Source organism: Malaclemys terrapin, chromosome 23 (assembly GCF_027887155.1).
Source record: "Malaclemys terrapin pileata isolate rMalTer1 chromosome 23, rMalTer1.hap1, whole genome shotgun sequence".
Lineage (NCBI taxonomy): Eukaryota > Metazoa > Chordata > Testudines > Emydidae > Malaclemys > Malaclemys terrapin.
In genome coordinates, this window is record NC_071527.1 from 1671971 (window position 1) to 1684979 (window position 13009).

Sequence of the window (13009 nt, forward strand, 5' to 3'; positions counted from 1 at the left end):
GCGGGCGGGGCGGCTTCGCAGCACGAATCCGCAGCCCGAGAAATCCGGAGCATGTGTGAACCCCCCGCCCAGCCCCACGGAGAGCGCCTGTCTTTGGGGTCCCCAGCTGAGCGCGGGGGGGGGGGGGGCTGCCAAAGCAAGGGCATGGCTCCCCCCAAGACTGGGGGCAGGGCAATCCCGGGCTAAGCTCAGGGCTGGGGGCTGCTGGGGGGCAGTTGGCATTCTGCACATGGGGGGTGCAATAAGTGACCAGATGTCCTGATTGTATAGGGACAGTCCCATATTTGGGGCTTTTTCTTATCTAGGCTCCAATTACCCCCCCCCCGTCCCGATTTTTCACTCTTGCTGTCTGGTCACCCTAGGTGCCCACAGGGCTGCAGGCACCAGATCACCCTTGGAGCCCTGCATCCCCATCTTCAGAAATGGGGGACCCAGGGACCCAGCTGCTCCCTCCCCGCAGGGCTGGCGAGCCAGGTGTGTCCCTAGCATAGCTCGGGGGTGGTGGGTTCAACCTGCAGCAACCCCGAGCGGGGACCTCGCCTTCCAGAGCATTGCAAGCGCAGGTGCTGGGACTCGGGGTGCTGATAGCCAGGGGGTTCAGTGGCTCTCAGCACCCCCACTATACAAACTGTTCCAGCCCCCCGGATTGCAAGGCAGTGGGGGGGTTTTATGGAGGTGGGTAGCACATGGGGGGTGTCTTGCAACCCTGATGTCTCCCTTTTCCGCAGGGTGAGATCAGAGTCTCTTTCCCGGGTCTGCTTTACACACCCATTTCTGCAGGGGAGGCGAGGGGGTAGGGAGTGGACAGGCAGCAGCTGCTGCAGGTGGAGCCGTGAGACTGGCTGCTTTGTTGCAAGCTGGAGTCAGAGCAACATTTTTAATCCTTCCCTGCAAGGAATCCAAATTTTCTGCGCATTTCCCACATTCTGTAGCTGCTCTAGATTCCTGCCCCCGTCTTTTTCACTACTTTGACACATTTATCTCTCTCTCACACACACACATTTCCCTCCTGATCCTTTTTTTTTAGACCCTGGCCTATTTTGGGGCAACAACATCCCAGTGAATATTGGTCCCAACCCCCATGAGAACTGGCCCCCAAGAATGGCCAAGGCCTGCAACATTGCAGCACACGTAGACTGTACCTAAAGGACAAAGACCTCCTAGACCCAATCCGCCTTCCTGCCGACACAGGCTGGGTCCCTCCATTCCCCAGGGGGCTGAGGAGATACAAGAATCCAGGATTGCAGAGGCACAACTGAACAAAGGAACTGCTGGGCTCATTGACGACCAGAGGGCCAAATCCTCAGCTGGTGCAAATCAACGTCAATGGAGCTGCACTGACTTACACCGGCTGAGGACGCAGCCCAGGGAAAGGGTCCGTATCCGGTTTCAGAATTTGGCCATGGTCAGAGCTGGGCTTTTTTCATCAAGTTCATCTCTAGCCACGGAAACCTGTCCCTCGCCAAACGTGGGGTAGTGAAACCCCCTGCTCTTGGCTCCGGCCGTGCTCTGCACGGAGAGCTGTCAGGACTCCTAGTTAAACCCCAGGACACAGCAACATTTGCCTTTACGTTTGCAGTCGTTTATGGTACAACATGCTGCTTCCTGGACACATGTCTCGTCCGAGCAGCCTGGGGGAGGAGAGTCCAGGACATTCAATTCCCTGTGGGGACTGGTCATTCTGCTCGGGTTTGTAAATGGGCTTTGCAGTGCATTAGTGCCTGGAAGCTCCGGGGCTGAAATATAATCATCCATTTGAACACTCCCCAAAATCTGTTCCATGCTTACGGGATGGCGCACCGGAAATGTCTTTTCCCTCCCTGGCTTCCTTCTATTTCACTTCTAATCTATGGCCTCAGTTACACCCGGGGGCAGATCCTCAGCACGTGTGTCTCAATTTACACCCGTCAAGAATTTCCACTGGTTCCAGCTATTGTTGTAGCTGCACCAGTGAAAATAGCAACCTCCCCCCCCCCATCTACACTAGAGGTTTGCACGGGGGCAGCTACACCAGTGACTAACCTACCCGGAGAGGTGGGGCGGGTGGGGTTAACAGGGTGGATGTATTTAGGGAGGGCGTATTGTTCACTGATTAAGGCATAGAACTGAGAATCAGGAGATCTGGGCTCTGTTCCCTGTGGGGGGCATGATGCTGTCACTCTGAACCCGCAGCTGCACAATGCGGGATAATAAAATCTAGGTAGGAAACAATCAACTGCATTTCAACATGCAGTTCCCCCCGTCCCCCGGCTGCCCCCTACTGCAAACCCCCAGATCTCCACGCCTCTGTACAGCCACCTGGTTCCTCTGTCCCTTCCTGGCTCCTTGTGCTGCCGGACAGTCCACTGGCCTAAATTAACGCTGGCCGTGAAATGTCCAAGGAAGCCGACTACTCCTCCCCTCTGTCCTTGGAGCCTGGGTTTCAGTCTCGGCATCGTTTTCTTCTGGTTGGATGGAAACAATAAGAAACCACAGGCCTTGCTCCTCCCTGAGGTCACCCGCTGAAGCCAGCTGAGGAATCCAGCCCCCGTCTTTCAGCCTGGGTTTCAGGAGCAACTTGCCCTGCTCCTGCGGGGCGACAAGGCCCCTGTGTGCCCTCAGTGCCGCTCCCTCCCGCCCCCTCCCCAAACCATCTGCTCTCACATGAGCTTGAGCAGCAGGACGCTGCTTATCCCTGCTTAGGATCAGGCCAGGGCAGAGCACGGCGCCTGGAAATAGAAGCCAAGGGTGGGTCAGGTGTGGGCTAACCAGGGTTTTGATGCCGGAGTGCCCTGGCTGGGCAGGATGCAGACAGCCGGCTCCTAGATCCTTGCACGGAAAGCTGGAATGCCCTGCTGTCCACCCACCATGCCCAGCTTCCCTCTCAGAACAGGCCACACTGTGCTCGGGTTTGTGTCTCTGTGGTGCTGCACCTTGACTTTTCCAGCTGTGCTGTGGGGCCTGAGGGGGGGGTCTCTTTGGGTGCACGGGGACACCACCCACATAGAGAGGACTGAAGATGACCCCATAACTCCGCACACTGAACCCTCCCCACAAGATCTATCCCTGCGCCAGCCTCATGCAAGGCAGCTGGCACGGCTTCATTCCCAGGGCAGTTTGGGGGGGGCTGTGCTGCTGCCGGCAGTGCCATCTTTCAGCTGAGAGTTAGAGCAGGGGTCTGGGCAGCAGGACTGCCAGGTTCCTTTCCAGGCGCTAGGAGGAAGGGAGGACTAGTGGTTACAGCAAAGGACTGGGACTCCTGGGTTCTGTCCTCAGCCCCGCACGGTGACTTTGTGTGAATCACCTCATGATTTTGGGCCTCGGTTTCCCCATCTGTAATATGGAGTTCATCCCACTCATTCCTCTTCCAGGGGAGCTGTGAGGCTGAATTCATTAAAGTCTGTGAAGCGACTTCAGCTCCTGGGTGGAAGGTGCTGGGGAAGGGCAGAGGGTTGTGATTACAGCAGGAGGTACAGGCGCTGCGGATGCAGCAGAGAGATCAATGAACTCTCCCCAGTGTGCTGTGGAATCAAATCCATGGCTCCATCCCAAGGACACAGGAGCCCCAGAGATGCTTGCTCGCTAATTAGGTATGTAAGACAGAGCCCTGCTCATCCGCTGCTAGGAGACGAGTTGTTCAGTTGCTAGGAGACGGAACAGGAATCCCTGGTGGCATTTGGCCTCCCTTTATCACCTAGCAAGTCATATGACTGTGCCCCAGGGAAAGCTGTCCTGGGAGCGGGAGAGAGAGGGGAGGGGACAGGGAGAGAGGAGGATAGAAAAAGCTGGAAGACAGAGAGACAGCTGGGGAAACAGGGAGGGCCCCCCTGAGAAAGCTATTGCCCCCCCTGGCTGGCTGACATTCAGATGTTAATAAGAAAGGCCAGATCCAGGGGGTTTCTTTTCTTGGCAACAGGGGGGTCACATTATTTCTCAAGACACATTCCTGGGCCTGGTCCCTTTTTCAGCCCCACCCCCATCCCAAAATGCTGAGGCTGCATTTCTCGGGAGAGGCCTGGGGTAGGAAGAAGGAGACGAATCCAGGCTGCTGCGGCTCCCAGCCCAGTGGAGAGCCGCGTGCGGGGTTCATGGCACCCACGTTCCGACCAAGCAAGCTCCGTGGGGTTGATTCATTCGCACGCCAGCCAGAGCCAGGAGAGAGTCCTCCAGGGTTATCACAGCTCAGGTCTGAGATGCTAGTCCGGGAATGCACAGGCAGACAGACAGACAGACAGACGCTCATCATCACACCCAGACAAAGCCATGTTCAGAAATACAGGCACCGTTATACACACAGCTCTGCAGCCCATCTGCACAGCCACTTCTACACACACGTGCACACACACATACACAAACACACATGCACACAGGCACACACACTCACATGTGCATACACGCACACAGGCACACACACACATCCACACAGGCATGCACACAGGCACACACTCACGCGCGCATACATACACACGTGCGCACACGCACACAGGCACGCACGTACACAGGCACAAACTCGCACACACACATGTGCACACAGGCACGCACACACACAGGCACACAAACAGGCACACACACACGTGCGCACACGCACACAGGCGCACACACACAGGCACACACACACACATACACGCACACAGGCACACACACACACAGGCCTCGTGGCAGGTCAGCAGTAACTCAAGCCGTGGCCCGCATGCAGTGAGTTTGGCGGATCTCAGCCCAGCCCCCGTTGGCCAGGTGTCCACATCTCAGCTAGCAGTGACTGGCCCCTTTGCTGGGGACTGAATGAGCCCTGGGGACTGAACCCCCCTTCCCCTGCTGGGGGAGGGGGCCTCCCGAGGGAGGCTGAACAAGGCGGGGCAGCCTGGCTTGTACCTTTGCTGGGGATAGAGGAAGAACTCGCGTTTCTAATCTCATTTACTGGAGCAGCCAGGAGGTGGGAACAGCTGTCGGTTGGCCTGGGCCTGGACGTGACCAGGAGGCAGCACCGACTCTGCCCCCTTGGCCCTGGATCCGGGCTCCCCGGGTTCCCGCCTCTCCAAAGGGTTGCTGGAGTTCTGGAGAAGCGTCTTCTCTTGTGCCCCGTTCAGCCCGGGGCTCTCCGCTCTCCTCGCCATTGGCCTTGAGAACAGAAGCAAACGATGCTCTGGCACTGGGGCCTCCGGCTTCTCCCAACCATGCCAAATCTGTAGAGCAGAGACGACTGCGTCCGCTGGCCTCTCTCTTTCCCCAACCTCCTCCTCTGGGGCTCTCCGAGCGGGAGTGGCAGGACTGGACCCCCGGCCTCTGAAAGAGACTGAACTGAGCAGGCAGCCTCCTGGGCCCCAGAGAGAAGCAGGGTGGGACCACCGGGAACCTTCAAGTTGTATCCCAAGGAGGAGGAACATGGAAGAACCATGTGTCCCCCGGACGTTCCCCCGGCCCTTCCCTGCCCCCCGGACGTTCCTCTGGCCCCGCTGTGTCCCCTGGACGTTCCTCCGGCCCCGCCATGTCCCCTGGACGTTCCCCCGGCCCCACCCTGTCCCCTGGACGTTCCCACAGCCCCACCGAGGCCCCTGGACATCCCCCCGGCCTTTCCCTGCCCCCTGGACGTTCCCCCGGCCCCGCCCTGTCCCTCGGACGTTCCCCTGGCCCCGCCGTGTCCCCTGGACATCCCCCCGGCCTTTCCCTGCCCCCTGGACGTTTCCCCGGCCCTGCCCTGTCCCTCGGACGTTCCCCCGGCCCCGCCGTGTCCCCTGGACATCCCCCCCGGCCTTTCCCTGCCCCCTGGACGTTCCCCCAGCCCCGCCCTGTCCCTCGGACGTTCCCCTGGCCCCGCCGTGTCCCCTGGACATCCCCCCGTTCTTTCCCTGCCCCCTGGATGTTCCCCCGGCCCCGCCCTGTCCCTCGGACGTTCCCCCAGCCCCGCCGTGTCCCCCTGACGTTCCCCCGGCCCCACTGTATCCCCTGGACGCTCCCCCGGCCCCGCCCTGTCCCCCGGACGCTCCCCTGGGCACAGCATCTCCAGGAGAAAGAACAAGCTTCCTCCGGCTGCATTTTGTGTATTGTTGGTAGCAACCAGCAGCTCCCTAGCGACCGTTGCCTGGCCTCTCCGGCTGTGTTTGCAGGCACAGGGTCAGCGCCAGCAAGGCCCCGATAAAACCCACTTGAGGAACTCGTCCAGGGCCGTTAGGAGCCGGTTACCCCCCAACCACCCCGCAGCCAACAAACAAGCAATGCGGGGCAGTTACACAGCAAGGACAGGCTGCTGCAGGTGGAGGGGAGCCCCGAACCCCGGCAATTCCTCCACAGGGCCACTTACACCCCTGCTGCAATGCACAGGGAGCCGCTTAGGGAGCCAGGTAGCACCGGCGCTGGGGAAGTGGGTCTGGCTGGCTCAGGGCTGGGCTGGGGGCAGAGCCTTTCACCGTCGGCTGCTGGCTTCAATCTGGCCCCAGGCTCACGGTATCCGTGGCTGTAGGGTGGCCCCAGGGTTACATGAGGCAGGGTGGGTGTGTCTCTGTCGGCTCCCAGCGGGTACCAACCTCACCAAACGACCCCCAGAACTGAGCTCCGGGTCCTGCGGGGCAGAGAGGAGGCAAGTGGCTAGGAAAACCTGCTCTGTGCTGCTGGGCTGGCCAGTCCGGAGCCCTACCGGCCGGCTTTGGGGGCCAGAGAACAGTGGTGGCTGCATTGGTTACTTGGCAGTGGGGATCTTCCCCTCTCTAGGGGCTCCCGCTTTTAATGGGGGAAGACAGAGCAAGCGGCACTTAGGATTCGCATTAAGATCATCCCAATGCCCGTGTTCCCTGAGTCCTTGCACCCCAGCACTTTTCCATGGAGTACGCTCTCCCTCAAACGTAGCACCGCGCTCCTCCAGTCTGTCCCGGCTTCCCCTCCACCATGGGCCGGACGGCAGCCAGTGGTGTCATAACCCAGTGTGCCAGGTTGTAATGCCACTTGGTTTGGGTGCAAACTGCCCCTTTTGCCCCCCTCTCGGAGCGGCCCTGCCCTGTGTGCAAAGTTCGGACAGCTGGGGGTGCCGCTGCCCCACCCCATGGCCATGCTGATAGGGTGAGACAGGGGGAGCAGAGATCCCCAGCCTTGGTGGCTCCAACCAGCCACCACCACCTTCCCCTTCTCCTGGATTATTCCCCGGGGCGGATCTGCTGAGCCAGGACCCAGAGCAGTGCGCACGGAGAGGGGCCTGGGCCAGCACATTTGGATCAGGGTCTGAGTTTCTTGTTTGCTCCAGTAGCGAGAGGGACCCAGCTTTACGCTTCCCGGTGTCCGGAGCTTGGGCTGAGGTTTGGGCTCCTCGGAAAAATCCTTTGTGTCTTTTAGTCTCTTAAACGACCGACCACGGCAGATTTCCAGACCCCGGAGAGCCCTCGCTCTGGTGGGAAGATCCCGGCTGCCTGCAGCTCCCTTCTCCCCGAGGGGGGTTCTCTGTTAAGCTCTGCACGGTGCAGGGAGGGCACCCATCTGTACACATGCTGCATCCCCCAAGGGGGGGCTCCTTTGCATTCAGTGCCAGGAGAGCAAACGTGCAGCTCAAACCCCCTCATGGCATCCAGCGCTTCCCCCCGCCCTTGTTTCACTTGCTGCTTTTGGGGGCGGGCTGGCGGATGACACCCCCCCCGCTTCCTCGTCTCTCAGCACAGACCCAAAGCACTTGCCCTGAGCCCCGTCTTGGGCCGGCGTTTGCCCGGCACTGTCCCAGCCACCTGCTTTCTTGGTCTGCAAACGCAGCGATTTCCTTTTTTGGCCGACTAAAAAGATTTAAAATAAATGAAAAACAAAACAAACAACTGGGTTGGGGGAATCTCCCCCCCCCCCTGCATCTTGCCACTCGCCCCCCCACCTTTCTCCTGTTTCATGGGGCTCCTCCCACTGCTATTCCTTGAGCTCCCTCCGCAAACAGGTGTTTAAGGCCCGGCTTGACAAAGCCCGGGCTGGGATGATTGAGTTGGGGTTGGTCCTGCTTTGAGCAGGGGTTGGACTAGATACCCCCTGAGGTCCCTTCCCACCCTGAGATTCTATGATTCTATGAAACACCCCCCACATCCCAGGCCCACCCACCAAGTACCAACAGCTTGGTGTGGCAAGGGGGTAACTGTGGGGCCAGCACTCAGGCACCCCTTTGGAAACCAAGGGGGAATCCCCCCCACCCCCAGAACAAACAGAACAAAGGCGGATCCCCCGAGCCTGGTGGAGAAGGATGGGGGACAGAATGTCTCCAGAACCGGTGAGTTTGGGGGTGGGGGGGAGTGAAGGGAACCGTGGCTGGAGCCGGGTTCCTGCGAATTGGGCAGGGAAGTCAAATGGAGAGGTGGGAACCAGGGAGGGGCCCAGCCTGAGACACACTAGATAGGGAGGCGTCCGGATTCCTTGCGGGGGGAGGGGGGTATCAGCTCTCCATTCGGACCCTGCAGAGAGCACAGAGAAACTGGTTTTCCCTCCCTCCCAGGAGCACGGACCAGCCTTCAAGGGGCGAACAAATCCCCCTGCCACCCCCATACTAAAGCCCAATCCAGAGATTGTCCAGGCTCCCTTCTGCGCAGCGGCCCTGGGCCGAGAGGGCCTGGTGGAGGGCAGGGCCTTCCACCAACCCCAGCTCAGCAATTCCTCTCGCTCTTGTTTTCCCACATCCAGATGTGCAGTTTCAGGAGCAATCAGATTTTCCAGCTGCCGGATCCAGGACCCCACGGCTGGGCCAAGGTTCCTGTCTCTCACACACATGTTCCAGCCAGATGCAAGCAGCCTCTGAGATGAACCCCAGCACAGACACCCCCGCGGCTTCCCCGCCAGAAAGCATTTGCTGCAGACATCAGCACAGCCAAGCGTGGGAGACACATAGGAGGGAGATGGGGTTGGGGGGGGCAAGCCCATCTGTGTGGGGCCTAAGATGGCAGAGCAGCTGCTCGGGATGCCAGCAGAGACTCACAAAACACACAGTGTTTAAACCCGTGTGGAACTCGTTTGTGGCTGGTGTGTGTGTGTACGGGAACCATCCGAACCCAGCTCCCCCTCCCCAGCATGTTTATAACGTGGTCTGTGCCTGTCCACCTAGCCGGCGAAAATTCAAGTTAGAACATAGCTGAACCCCACCTGGGTTTAAAGCTGGCGATTTCTTGCAGTGTAGACGGGACCTGAGGACCCAGCTCTCTCGGTCCTCGTATGGCCCTTGTCACAGTATTCCCAGCAGGCCTCCCTGGGGGATTTGTATCCTGAATCAGGGAAGGATCGTCCCCCCGGGGAGCTGTGGCACAAGGCAGAACATGTGGGTTGCCCAAGGTCCGACAGGAGGTCTGTGACTCGGTGAGGAATGTCACCCCCTAGACTCCCAGGCCAGGCCAGTGCCCATCCCACTAGACCACCTCCTTCCTGCCCCACAGAGATGGCGAAGACCCATTACACCATCAGAACTAGGGCAGGCAGCGGTCTCCTGATACGGAGGGGCCCTGGCCAGAGCGTGAGGCTTGGAGTCAGGAACTCTGATTGAGTTGGGGTTGGTCCTGCTTTGAGCAGGGGGTTGGACTAGATACCTCCTGAGGTGTCTACCAACCCTCATCTTCTATGACTCTATGAACTCCTGGGTCACATTCCCGGCCATGGCTTGCTGGGTAATGCCACGCCTCTGTTTTGCCTTCTGTGAAATGGGAGCAAACCTCCTCCCTGCCCTGCGGTGGGGAGGGTGAAGTGCTTCAGGAACCTTGGCGAGCAGGGCAATAGGAGGACTGTCGTTCTGCACAGAGGTTTCGCCAGGTGGTCCCCGCCCTGCTCACATGCAGCCTGGTGGCCCGAAGACACGGCAGGAAAAGCCGCGGGCTAGTGAGGGGAAAGGGGCCGCGCGGGTCAGGGCTCACGGGGGACGGAGAAGAATGGGGAACAGGAAATTGCACTTAGCCGGGTTAGTTCGGCTGGCAGCTGCCCCGGCCCTCTGAGCTAATGTAATGGTGCAGAATGGAAGAATTCTCCCAGAGCGAGTCAATGCAGAAGGAGGGGAACGGGGGGCGGGGGAAATGCGCGTCTGCAGTAAGAAAGGCTTCGGGGAAGGAAGTGCTTTGTGCCCCAGCAGGCTCGGGGCGGGGCTGCAGCAGCTGGGCCAGCAGCGCATCGATGGATCTCAGCGGAGTGAGTCAAGCCCTTTGTGTCACAGCAGGGACCCTTCGCACCATTGCTCTCCTTAGCAGGGCGGCTGCAGGGGGACCAAGCGCGTTGAAGCTGGGTGTGCGTGTGCCTGCTGGGTGTACATGGAGATGGGTGCCTTGGGACCCGAGAGGCCGCACGCCGTGCTGTGGTTTCTGTGCATGCAGCATGTAGTGCTACTGGACAGGGCCGGCATTCAGCTTTTGCCAGACCTTCCCTTCTGGGGCTATCGTCCGTGATCCAAATCCCACGGAAGTCAAGAAAAGCCCCCAATGGGGCTGGATCAGGGCTGAGTAGGGTGACCAGACAGCAAGTGCGAAAAATCGGGACAGGCGGTGGGGGGGTAATAGGAGCCTATATGAGAAAAAGACCCAGAAATCGGGACATCTGGTCACCCTAGGCCTGAGCTGGTACCTTGGCCGGGCAGGTCTCAGCCAAGGGGGCACATTTTTCTTCACACAATTTGAGAAGCAAAAGCCATTTGTTTCTTGCTGAGTCTAAAACAAAGGACTCGTCACCACTGGATGCACTGTAGAAAACACATCACATTTGGAAAAACCCTGAAAAGTATTACTATGAATAATAAATAACTCTAATAAAACCATTCATTAAGATCTGAATATTTCCCAATTACTAAACAGATATCAACCAATTAATCTGACAAGCCAGTGTGTTTTAATCATTCCTATGGTTCTCTTTCAAATCAGTGTATGTTATTCCCCTGGTCTGATCTCGTATGGCAGTTCCTGTACCTCCTGAAAAACCTTCCAGTGCATAGCTAGCTAGCTACCCCAGACAGACCCATCTGTCTAGCTATGTATCTAGCTACCCGCAGACAGACCTCTCTAGGGGTCATCTACCGCATGGTTTTGGCCAGCATAGGTGTTAAACGTACCTTGCTCCACGGCAGACTGTGGGAAACCACGCTACAACCCTATCAACAAGAACCGTCCTGGGAAAGGTGCCTGGGCTTGACAACCATTGTTAGCCAAGGTGGCTGTTCGCACGGTTGGCGCTCCAGGAAACGCAGGGTCTCCACCTGCCTCTCTTGAACCCAAAGGAGCTTTCAGGGCGGAGTTAAAGCTTTGAAAACGACAGTTCACAATGGTAACGCAAAACCAGACCTGACTCCCTTTGGGAGCAAGCCCGTGTAATGGTTAGAGCAGGAGACTGGCCATCAGCGATCTAGGCTCTAGTCCCAACTCTGCCAGTGACTCACTTCCTCTCACCGTGCCTCAGTTTCCCCATGGGGTTTGAAAGGGAGTTGTGGCACTTAACTCACCACTCTTCGGAAAACGCTTTGAGCTCTCAGGAGAGGAGCACGAGAGCCGGGCAGAGGAGATTTGTGCTACTCTCCTTCCCGCCCTTTCCCTGTGCGCTGTGAGCTCTCAGGGTGAGAGAGCTTTGCAGAGGAAAGCTCGGTTAGATCTGGTCTGGGGGCAGAGCCCAGTGCCAGGGGAGACACAGGGTTGGTGTGCCAGCCTCAAAAGGCCTTTTCGGTCCCGGCTGCGCTCTCATTTCTACCCAGTGAAAACACAGCTCAGCCTTGCACTGCGCACGGCCCAGAGCCACACGCCGGCTTGGACCGTGCAGGGTTGGTTGGGTTAAAACTCAGCTCTGGGCCTGGCTGCAGGAACTAACCACATTTGAGCCACGTCCCTAAAGCAGGTCACAAGGCTGCCAAGTCTCAGGAAGGGCGGCCGAGTGGGCTGAGCGCTGGCGTGGGCTGGAGTGCTGGAGGCAGACGCAGAGCACGAGTGGGGCTGGGGGACCGACCGCAGGTCTAGGCAGACACATTAGAGCATGGGCTGCTGGGACCCCAGTAAACACGGTCTGGCCCCAGCCACGCTGGGAGTTGTGATCCCGGTTGGACCCGGGTCCCTCAATGCAGCAGAAATCGCAGCTCAGATCCCCCCCTCCACCTTCAGCGAGCCTGTCAGAAACACATTTCCCACGGCCCCCCCCCCCGCATTGCATGACAGGGGACAATCGGGGAGGGTCTCACCTGACCCCCCCCCCCCACAGGAGGGGACAAGGCAGCCCCGCTCTGATCTCCTGTAAGATCCGCTGACATCAGGGCTGGGCCTGAGAGCAGGCGGGAGACCCCCCTGCCCACACCCGGCCGTGCCCCCTTCGCTCTGCTTTCATACCAGGCTGTTCCTGGTCCCCTCACAAAGCGCTGGACAAAGGGGCCGTGCAGCTGCAGAACAAAGCGGCCCAGCTCCCTCTCCCTTTGTCTGGCCCCCCGTCCCCTCCCCAGGCCCTGCGGCAGGGAGGGAGGTGCCCGTGGTTTGGGAGGGGGCTGTGCGCCAGCTGGCTGCTCCGGGGATCTCCCAGGCGGACACGTTGACAGTCGCTTCCCTCCCCGGGGGGACCCACCCACTGCCCCTCTCGTCCCTTCCCCAAAGGCCGGACGGGCGGCAGACTCCCGGGGTGGTTCTGCCTGGCAGCTGGGCTGGGCTCGCCGGCCGGCTGGGGGCTATCGCTGAGCTCGGGTGGCTCCACTGCCTGGTGGGAGAGTGTCCGTGAGCCGGGGCCAGCAGCCTGGGCAACGCCCGTCACTCAGGCCGGCGGATGGCGAGGCCAGGCGGGGAGAGACGGCCCGGCCGGCCTAGGGATGCTCCGTGTCTGAGCTCTGCCTCCCACGCTGGGGATGAGTCATTTCCTGGCAGAGGAGCCCCATGCGCCTTGTCTCTGCGTCTCCCTTCGCAGACGGTTTCCAGCATTTCTGCTCCAGGAGCGTGACACAGAAAATGTCTCGGAGCAGGGCTCCAGCCGCGGCGTTGGGGTCTGGCTGGGAAGCCAGGGAGAGCAGCGGGGTGGGGGGTGAGGGGGGGAATGGCTCTGGGTTTCCAGTTCAGGCAACTCCCCTGCCAAGCCCCGACCGACCGCTCCCCCCTCG